The sequence below is a fragment of the Triticum dicoccoides genome, chromosome 6A (genome assembly GCF_002162155.2).
Source record: "Triticum dicoccoides isolate Atlit2015 ecotype Zavitan chromosome 6A, WEW_v2.0, whole genome shotgun sequence".
Lineage (NCBI taxonomy): Eukaryota > Viridiplantae > Streptophyta > Magnoliopsida > Poales > Poaceae > Triticum > Triticum dicoccoides.
Genome location: NC_041390.1, coordinates 555604374 through 555615641, shown reverse-complemented (window position 1 = coordinate 555615641; position 11268 = coordinate 555604374).

Here is an 11268-nt window from a genome sequence, read left to right as displayed (position 1 = left end):
TTTTCTGATTTAGTTTATTTAGCGAGCGTTCGTTCGTTTTAACGAACACGTTCATCGTTTAGTTACAAAAAATGAACGTTCGTTCGTTAATCTGTTCGTCGTTTTTCTTTTTCTCGGATTTTCCGCGATTATTTCTCATCGCGATTTCTGATCCGATTTTTGTTCTAGTATAACTTTTCGCTCGTTTATCAGAATCAGGTGATTCAAGCGCCTGGAGTTTCGCCTCGAAACCCTCTTTCCGTTTAACTAACTCAAACAAGTTTTCGCCTCTGTAAAATTTGCCTTAGATCCAGATTAGTAAACGAAGCTTGTTTCTTTCGCCGTTTGACTTTCGTTGCTTCGTTCGATTTGATTCTTTTTGCAAACCGGAGTTCTTAAGTTGAACTTTCTGGTTAAATCTCTTATTTGAGTTTTACCCATGCATTAGATGAGTACTTATTGTATGCTTGTTTGTTTGCGATAGAGTACTCATCATCAAGGCAAGTAACACTTTGATCATACCTCCTACTACCCAGTTTTTATTGCATTAGATCAATCCTCAAACATTGCATGATTAGGATCTAATTAAATTGTGGGTTGGGAAGTAGATGAGGTAGTACCTATTACCTGTTTTATTATCAAACCCTTGGGAGTTACTGCTACGTTGCTTATATTGCCATGTTATGCTAGTATACGTGGATTGGGTGGGTGTATCCATGATAGATGTGAGATTGTTAAATTAATGGTTTATTTAAGGTGGCAACTTAAACACACATCTGGGTGGATTGAGGCACCTGGGTATTCCAGCGATTGCCTATATTTCTTTATGGACCGCCACCCAGGCTCAAAGGGATCATGAGATCATTCATACTAGAAACTTCCGTGTGCAGCCACAAGCTACTATGGGCTCTAGCATAGTTGATTAATTCGTGCCAACTCTTACAGTGGTAGACTAGCAGATGTAGGGGAAAGTAGGTGTAACGGTCTACCCATTCGTAAGGTGTTAGCACTTCTGAAAGACTGTGTCTCGATCATCCGTTTCTCAAACACCATGTAGTGCGAGAATCCCAACGGAGGAGATTGAGTCTTGTGGAGAAAAGTACGCAAACCTCTGCAGAGTGTATAAACTAATCATGGTTAGCCATGTCCCCGGTTATGGACAACTTGAGTATCTAGTACTTGGATTATCATGTGGATCTCATCATGTTACTCTAATTAATATTGTTGGGTTTTATAAATATGATGCTTAATTGGGATTGAGAGCATGTCTACACTCTCAATGTTTAACAACTACCATGATAGTTAAATAAAATTTATTCCTTTGCAGTAGGGAAAATTGGTTTGACGCAAAACTGTAACCATAGAGCTTATAGTCTTATTCTTTCATTATTCTCTATGTGTTACATTGCCAGCATATTCCATGTGTTGACCCGTTTCGGGCTACAACGTTCATGTTGCAGACTTCTCAGACGACGAGTAAGGTGCCTTTAGGTCGTGGTTCTATACTTAGTGATGCCGTTGGAGTTGATGGACTCACTTATCTTCCAAGCCTTCCGCTGTTATCGTCATTAGATGGCCTTAAGCCATATTTATTGTAATAAGTTCTCTTTTGAGACATTCGATGTACTAAGTGTGTGATTGCTACTCTGTTATAAATCCATTCAACTATTGTGCGTGTCAGCATTACTGATCCAGGGGTGACACTGAAGCGCTGAGATCAGACTGTTTGAGGTCTGGTCGCCACAATACCTTTAGAGATTCGGCAAAAACATTCTCGGATATTGCTATATATGCATCGGTTTCGAATTGTGTCTTCGGTCAATAGTTGGGTTGACCGGCTCCGGTGCTTGCCTCCTATGTCCCGCTTTGTTCGGCTAGGTGTGCAAAGGGAGAACCACTAAGATTGTGCTTCCAGCTCGAATGGTTAAGCACCTCGGTTGAGAAAGCCGAAAACTGACTGTCACAATGGGCGTAAATTGGTCAGCGATCCAATGACGGTGTCAAACTATAGATCGCTACCGATTACCCCATGATAAACGATGGGCCCTTCATAACATTGGCCGAAGTGTTAATGGCTAGACTTCGGTATGTGCCAAACACTACCGAGGGCTCGTAGCTAGCTTCCCCAGTTTAAAGCTCCTATGACTAAGTGAAAGTTATAAAGCCCGCATATCTTATTGCCTTGTTTCTGCTAACACAACCGCCTCCGGGCACCGAGACGTCGGCTAAGGGTTGTCTTGTTACTATGGAAACACCCTGCGTAGCATCTACAAAGGGGTAGAAGCCGTCGATGGGCCACTTTCAAATGATAATGGTCGCAACGGAGTCAAAATAAATTTATATCATCAGTGTTTGTATTCATTATACAAGCGTTTCCTTCCATAATTATCGGTATAAAGCCATAAATATGAATCAAATTTGACTTAAGATTTTGGCCAAGCTGGGTTGCATGGCTCCTGTGTTTAACCCTACGTTCCTGATTGTTCGGCTAGGGGGTAAACGGAGCACCTCTGTGATTGTTACTTCTGGGTCATCCGATTAGTACCTCAGACTGGGTGAAGCCGAAAGCTAGCTATCTTAAGAATATAATTGGTCGGCAACGACGGAAGTGAAAATTTTGGTTCATTAAGACCACATAGTTCGGGAACTTTCCCCACACTAAATCCTCAATATTTTTCTCCCGCATTGATCGGAGGTGAGGTTTCATGATCATGGTCGGCATGACAACCCAAAGAAAGGAACCGATAGCGGGACTATTTTCTTTGGAAGGTGTTTCTTACATTAAATGCTAATATAACATTCTCTCTGCATATCTTTGTTTATAAAACCGTATGGCGGGATTGCCTTGTTTGTCGTAAATCTTTGCCCTCATAAAGGCTTTATAAAGTGGGATAAACACTCCCCGGCTACTGGCCGAGGAGGTTGAAGCCGATGGTCGGTCAACAAAGTTTTGTACAGTGCAGATCCGAGCATTAATGATGTAGAGTACTTGGATACATTGAATCATTACACATAATTTGTGATTTTACTCCGGACATCGATCCTTAATTCGGCCACTCATGCCCACATTAAGGCTCAGGGGCTACTGGGCTTCAGGCTTATCATTTACTAATATTAAAGGGGCACATCGATCCCCTGATCTGGTGTTGCCACCCGACCAATGTCACGGGGGCTACTGCATTGCCTATTCAATACATAAAATTCAAAGTGCTCAGTGTTCGGCTTGACCGAACTATGGGCAAACGCATCTTCGGATAACAATAGGAACTATCTAGGACCTATCCGACATCAAGCTAATATATTACGGTGACTCCTTGAGACCCTCTCTCAAGGGCCCGTCCGCCAAACACTATCTCCTCTAATGTGCATTTTGGGTTTTAGGCCGACATACACACCTTGAGGGCTACTGGCTATATATCTCGTAAGTAAATAAATTGCACCAATCGGAAATAAAATCCGCAAACAATCAGCCCAAGCCAGAGGTGGTGCATCACCTCGGAAGCAGTCCGGCATAAAGCTCGGATGCAAGTGGTTGGCTCTATAGAGGGCATTTCCGGCATTAAAGCTCGGCTAAACTCCTTTGACTTTTTCAAGTCACCTCAGTGGAGAAAGCCGAAAACTGACTGTCACAACGGACGTAAACTGGTCAGCGATCTGATGACGGTATCAAACTATAGATCGTTACCAATTACCCCGTGATAAACGATGGGCCTTTCATAACATTGGCCGAAGTATTAAAGGCTAGACTTCGATTGGTGCCGAACACTAACCGGGGGCTCATAGCTAGCTTCCCCAGTTTAAAGATCCTATGACTAAGTGAAAGTTATAAAGCTCACATATCTGATTGCCTTGTTTCCGCTAACACAACCGCCTCCGGGCACCGAGACGTCGGCTAAGAGTTGTCTTGTTACTACAGAAACACCCTGCGTAGCATCTACAAAGGGGTAGAAACTGACGATCGACCACTTTCAAATGATAAATGGTCGCAACGGAGTCAAAATAAATATATATCATCAGTGTTTGTATTCATTATAAAACATTTCCTTCCATAATTATCATTATAAAGCCATAAATATGCATCAAATTTGACTTAAGATTTTGGCCAAGTTGGGTTGCCTGGCTCATATGTTTAACCCTACGTTCCTGATTGTTCGGCTAGGGGGTAAAGGGAGCACCTCTGTGATTGTTACTACTGGGTCATCCGATTAGTAACTCAGACTGGGTGAAGCCGAAAGCTAGTTATATTAAGAATATAATTGGTTGGCAATGACGGAAGTGAAATTTTTGGTTAATTAAGACCACATAGTTCAGGAACTTTCCCCACACTAAATCCTCAATATTTTTCTCCCGCATTGATCGGAGGTGAGGTTTCATGATCATGGTCGGCATGACAACCCAAAGAAAGGAACCGATAGTGGGACTATTTTCTTTGGAAGATGTTTCTTACATTAAATACTAATATAGCATCCTCTCTGCATACCTTTGTTTATAAAACCGTATGGTGGGATTGCCTTGTTTGTCGTAAATCTTTGCCCTCATAAAGGCTTTATAAAGTGGGACAAACACTCCTCGGCTACTGGCCGAGGAGGTTGAAGCTGATGGTCGATCAATAAAGTTTTGTACAGTGCGGATCCAAGCATTAATGATGTAGAGTACTTGGATACATAGAATCATTACACATAATTTGTGATTTTACTCCGCACATCGATCCTTAATTCGACCACTTGTGCCCACATTAAGGCTCGGGGGCTACTGGGCTTTGGGCTTATCATTTACTAATATTAAAGGGGCACATCGATCCCCTGATCTGGTGTTGCCACCCGACCAGTGTCTCGGGGGCTACTGCATTGCCTATTCAATACAGAAATTCAAAGTGCTCAGTGTTCAGCTTGACCGAACTATGGGCAAACACATCTTCGGATAACAATATGAACTATCTAGGACCTTTCCGGCGTCAAGCTAATATATTACGATGACTTCTTGAGACCCTCTCTCAAGGGCCCATCCGCCAAACACTATCTCCTCCAATGTGCATCTCAGGTTTTAGGCCGACACACACACCTTGAGGGCTATTGGCTATATATCTCGTCAGTAAATAAATTGCACCAATTGGAAATAAAATCCACAAACAATCAGCCCAAGCCCAAGATGGTGCATCACCTCGGAAGCAGTCCAGCATAAAGCTCAGATGCAAGTGGCTGGCTCTATAGAGGGCATTTCCGGCATTAAAGCTCGGCTAAACTACTTTGACTTTTTCGAGCCAAGGTGATCTATGACACCTCGGATACAGTATGGCATTGGACTTTTGATATAGTCCGGTGTTGGAGCTCAGATGCAGTCTAGCATTGAAGCTCGGACGCAAGAGGACACCGCCGCACGAGAACAACTTCAAAACCTGAGGTGTGGTGTAAAAATAACAAGGCATTGATAAAGGCCGAAAACTTTAAGGGGCTCCTCGGATACCCGATGTGTAAACTCTTCGGATTCACTTCGGCGATCCTCAAAATCGAAGTTGGGAAGATTTGTTGAACAAGTTTTCAAGACCGACGACCGAAGATAAAAGAACAGTTCGGAAGAATCGAGGAGCGTCCTCAACTTGAAGACCGATTCAGGGGGCTACTGACGGTGTCCTGGACTAGGGGTACTCACCACGTCGTCCCCCGACCAGCTGGATCGGGCCGAGGACCCCCATGGCAGTTCACTTATGGGCCACTTCAGGCAGCCCATACCGCATACAAGGAGGATTCCACAAGACTTGGCGCCCAAGACGAGGACTCCTCTAAAACCTAGGCCTTTGGTGCATTATATAAACCGAGGCCAGGCTAGTCAATAGAACATCTAATATTCATTAGAACAATCTCATGGTAGACACATGTACTTTGTACTATCCCCCATATGAATACAATCAAAGCAGGACATAGGGTTTTACCTCCATCAAGAGGGCCCGAACCTGGGTAAAACCAGTGTCCATGTTACCATCGCTTCAAGATGCCTAGCTTAGGACCCCTACTATGAGATACGCGGATATAGAACCAACACCCGTTACGTTTTATCTTGTCACAAAACTATCTGTTACCGATAATTCCAGTGCTTGCTGAGAATACCTTGCTGAAAACCACTTGTCATTTTGATCTGCTCCTCGTTTGGTTCGACACTCTTACTTATCGAAAGGACTACGATAGATCCCCTATACTTGTGGGTCATCAATCTACCTCAAGATCGTAATGGCTAGCTATCTAGCCTCTGAGAATTCTGATGATCTCTACGGACTAAACCCCCCGGTTTATATACACACCGGAGGGGTCTAAGGTTGTACAGAGTCGGTATGTGGGGGAAGGAAATAACATATCCGGACACCATGCTTGCCTTCCATGCATATAGGAGTCCTACATGGACACGGGGGAAAGTCTTCTTCACGGCCCATCAGTCTGGCCCATATCAAATAGCCTAGACAGCCGAGGACCCCCTAATCCAGGACTCCCTCAGGCACGTTTTTTTATAAATTAAGTTATTCTATTCGATGGCACGTACGCAACATTATTTTCTCAATGGAACGTGAATCGTGCATGCACTGAATGACGGAGCATGGGATGGTAGCCATGGACATGGTCAGCCCTTTTTGGAGACTAATACACTACTTTTGATGTGTCCCGTCAACTCGCAAACGAGGAGAAGCTTTGCTTACTACGACTAGCACAGTGGAGAGTAACATTCACATATTCCTAGACTATGTTACTACCTTCATAGTGGGTAGTAACATAAGTGTGGTGTCATGCAAAGCTGCATTTATTAGGTTATAGACTCATATTGCATTGGGACATGCGATGTTAGGGTAACTAGCTAAGTTACTCAAACTACCTCTCTCCTCATTAACTCACTACCACATAAGCAAATTTGCTGAGTTGGACTCGATGTTACTGCTAAAGTCACTCCCGCTGTGGCTAGTCTACTAGTACGACCTCTCCCTCTCTCACGTGCGCGCGCGGTGGCTCGCAGCACAAGGAGAAGCTTTTGCTTTACGACAGTGCGCTTAATACAGACGTTGGACATGTAGCAATTCATTCGGTGTCAGATTGCCAAAAGTATCTATATTGTAGTACCATCATCATTGTTCGACTTCCGGAAGAGGCAAAGAGCCAAGCGCACGGTCACCTACTCACAATATAACCGGTCGTGTTTGCACGAATTTTTCAATGTAGTACAATCTGAGTGGATTGCTCCAGTGGTCATCACACATGAGCCAATCGATTCGCACCCTTCCGCGCTCCATTTTGTCTTGCGTTCCTTCCTCCGTCTAGCACGCTGACAAGTGAGCCCCATGCTCATGTATGCCAATGTGGTAGTCAATTATTTTGCAAGAGTCAGCTATCACACCCTTTCGACGCCACGTCAATGTACCCACTAAAAACAAGTTAGACTTGTTCGGTTCAACTGCCTCCCTAGGTGTTTGGAGAGGAATTGGCCGCCGCGAGGCAGTTCTATAGGTGGGAACGCGGCAAAAAACAGGGGAACACGCGTGAACCAGCTAGACGAGAGATTTGGTTGATTTAATATCACTGAATAATATAAAATATTATGAGTGCAGATGCTCCACCGTGAGGTTCCTTGCTCCTTCTCGGTCGTCAGGAATCTATGTCCTTCCACTCTTTTCTTAGTGAGCTTTGTTCATCCTTTTGCCAACACGCGGGACATCTAGCATCAAGGTGCATGTGTCATGGAAGAAAATGGAGATAAGCAGTGCATAAGTGAGTTGTGCACTTCGATGGCACCTAGTAATACACAATAATTTTTCTCCTCGATGGCACATGAATAGTGCATGTACTTAATGACGGAGCACAGGATGGTAGCCATGGACATGGCCGGCCCTTTTTCGAGAGAGTACTAAATAACTTTAATGTGTCCCGTCAACTCGCGGAACGACGAGAAGCTTGCTTACTACTCCTTCTCCCTCGCCAATGCGTGCGTGGTAGCTCACAGCACGAGGAGAAACTTTTGCTTACAAGCGATGGACATGCAGCAGTTCATTTGGTGTCAGATTGCCAGAAGTAGTACTAGTGTAGTACCATCATTATTGTTCGACTTCCGGAAGAGGTGAAGAGCCAAGCGCAAGGTCACCTACTAACCTAGTACAGTATACTATAGCCAAAGTTGGTCCACCTTTTTAGAGCATGGTAAATTAATATAGGCGGCTCTTGTAGCGGCACATCATTTAGAGCAAGTACTCTCTTCATAGGAACTTAAAATGCAGAAATAGGAAAATTATGAGGGGGTGTCTCCAAATGTGTTCCTCGGCTCGCACCTAGCATCACGGTGGTCGAACTTGGAGTCATTCATCTGGTACACGTGGCATCTCAGATCTGGATACAAGGTGGCGTACACTGTCAAGGTCCACGGTCAAGGGGGTTAGGGCGGACGCGACCTCTCACTGTGTCTGCCATTTGAAGCGGCGCGCCGGCCCAGGGCGCCGCCTGATGCACTCCCAACTGTACCCGCCTCCTCGCCGCATTCAAAAACCTACATTTAAACCCGCATGGAATGCAAGAAACCCACTCCGGCCACACACGCCCGTTCAGGAGCAGGACGCCGGCCAAGCTCCTCCTTCCACCATTTTCTCCACTCTTTCGGTGGCATCCGACGGGCAGGAAGAACAGTTCTCTGGCATCAAAGTCGTCTGGGTGGCCTGCCAAGCCCAGCAGTTACGAGAGCGAGGCAGCTCATTGCTCCACCTACCTCGCCTAGCCAGTCGGGGTGCTACCTCTTGAGCACTGCGTTGGATTTCCTTGAAGAGGAAAGGATGATGCAGCAAAGTAGTGTAAGTATTTCCCTCAGTTTTTGAGAACCAAGGTATCAATCTAGTAGGAGGCTGCGCGCGAAGTCCCTAGTACTTGCACAAGACAAATAACTCCTCGCAACCAACGCGATAAGGGGTTGTCAATCCCTTCACGGTCACTTACGAGAGTGAGATCTGATAGATATGATAAGATAATATTTTTGGTATTTTTGTTATAAAGATGCAAAGTAAAAAAGCAAAGGAAATAACTAAGTATTGGAAGATTAATATGATGAAGATAGACCTGGGGGCCATAGGTTTCACTAGTGGCTTCTCTCAAGAGCATAAGTATTTTACGGTGGGTGAACAAATTATTGTTGAGCAATTGACAGAATTGAGCATAGTTATGAGAATATCTAGGTACGATCATGTATATAGGCATCACGTCCAAGACAAGTAGACCGACTCCTGCCTGCATCTACTACTATTGCTCCACTCATCGACCGCTATCCAGCATGCATCTAGAGTATTAAGTTCATGAAAACAGAGTAACGCCTTAAGCAAGATGACATGATGTAGAGGGATAAATTCATGCAATATGATAAAAAAACATCTTGTTATCCTCGATGGCAACAATACAATACGTGCCTTGCTGCCCCTACTATCACTGGGAAAGGACACCGCAAGATTGAACCCAGAGCTAAGCACTTCTCCCATTGCAAGAAAGATCAATCTAGTAGGCCAAACCAAACTGATAATTCAAAGAGACTTGCAAAGATAACCAATCATACATAAAAGAATTCAGAGAAGATTCAAATATTATTCATAGATAGTCTTGATCATAAACCCACAATTCATCGGTCTCAACAAACACACCGCAAAAAGAAGATTACATCGAATAGATCTCCACAAGAGAGGGGGGGAACATTGTATTGAGATCCAAAAAGAGAGAAGAAGCCATCTAGCTAATAACTATGGACCCGAAGGTCTGAGGTAAAGTACTCACACTTCATCGGAGAGGCTATGGTGTTGATGTAAAGGCCCTCCGTGATGGATACCCCCTCCGGCGGAGCTCCGGAACAGGCCCCAAGATGGGATCTCGTGGATACAGGAAGTTATGGCGGTGGAATTAGGGTTTTGGCTCCGTTTGATATTCCTTTTCTTTGAAACCCTAAAATAGCAAAAAAAAACAGCAATTCTGGGTTGGGCCTCCGGTTAATAGGTTAGTCCCAAAAATAATATAAAAGTGGATAATAAAGCCCAATAATGTCCAAAACAGTAGATAATATAGCATGGAGCAATCAAAAACTATAGATACGTTGGAGACGTATCACGGAGGCAGTTGCTGCACTAAGCCAGTGTGTGGTTCCATAGCTAGCCGCTCCAATACAACTCAAGGAAGAGTGTCGACTTGCTCCACACCGACTTGTCGGGGAGCATGGTAGCATGGGCTTCATCGCTGCCCTTGACACCGCCGCGTCGTACAGCGCCTCCAATGTCTGCGACTGCGCCATCCACCATCGACGCGCGCGTAGCCGTGCCATGCAGGTAGAGAAAGAAACCGCTGCGAATGTCAATGAGGTGACGCGGCTATGCGGATGTCGACGAGGTGATGACCAGCATGTTCCCGCCTGCCGCCATCATCGAGGCGAATTAGAACACGGGAGGCCGCTACCGATTGTATCCCATGAAGGCCACCGCCGAGGCGATGCCGACGAATACAGCTTGTGTCTTGCATGATTCTTCTTCAGCCGGATGCTGGAGGAGGACAAAGAGATCGGGTGGTGACCATTTAGATTAGGTATATTAATTCTACTAGGCTGGTTGTAATGGGAGTATCATAAGTAGAACCATGCATGCCAACTAGGAAAATTTGATGAGGTGGCGTAGAATTAAATGAAGAAACAGAGGGTTGAGTATCATATTATGACACCGTATGGAATTAAATTACTCCCACTGTGGTTAGTCTTAGGCCTTGTTCAGTTCAACCTCCTCCCAAGGGGTTTGGAGAGGAATGAATGGGATATTGGCTTGTACATGATTTAATCCCCCACAATCCATGTTAATCTATGTATATTGTGGGCATGTTATTTGACCCCTCATTTTGCCGCGCTATGACCAGTGTGAGTGTCTGCATGCACTACACCATCCTCTAATTTGGTGGATGCCAAGCTGGCCCAAAAAGGAGCTATAACTGTTTTCAAGTTGAAAAATGTTACCGATGAGGAGCCATAATTAAGCTGGAGGCGTTTGTTATTTTCTTTCGAATGGGCAATAAGCTGGGGAGCTGGAGAGTGTCTCTAATGGGCTGCCTCTAGTGTTAAGGCCCTCTAGAATGAAACACGGGCAACCGACTAGGCTGATACAAAAGCCTATCCATCTTAAAGCCCATTTGTTTTTGTTTTTTGCGAGGAGAAGCCCATATTTCTTGAAGAGGGGGCGATCCCAGCAAAACTCTCCTTCCTCCTCGCTTCCACTTATACTGCAGCTCACTGGACTCTCCCACTTCCGCCCCCCCC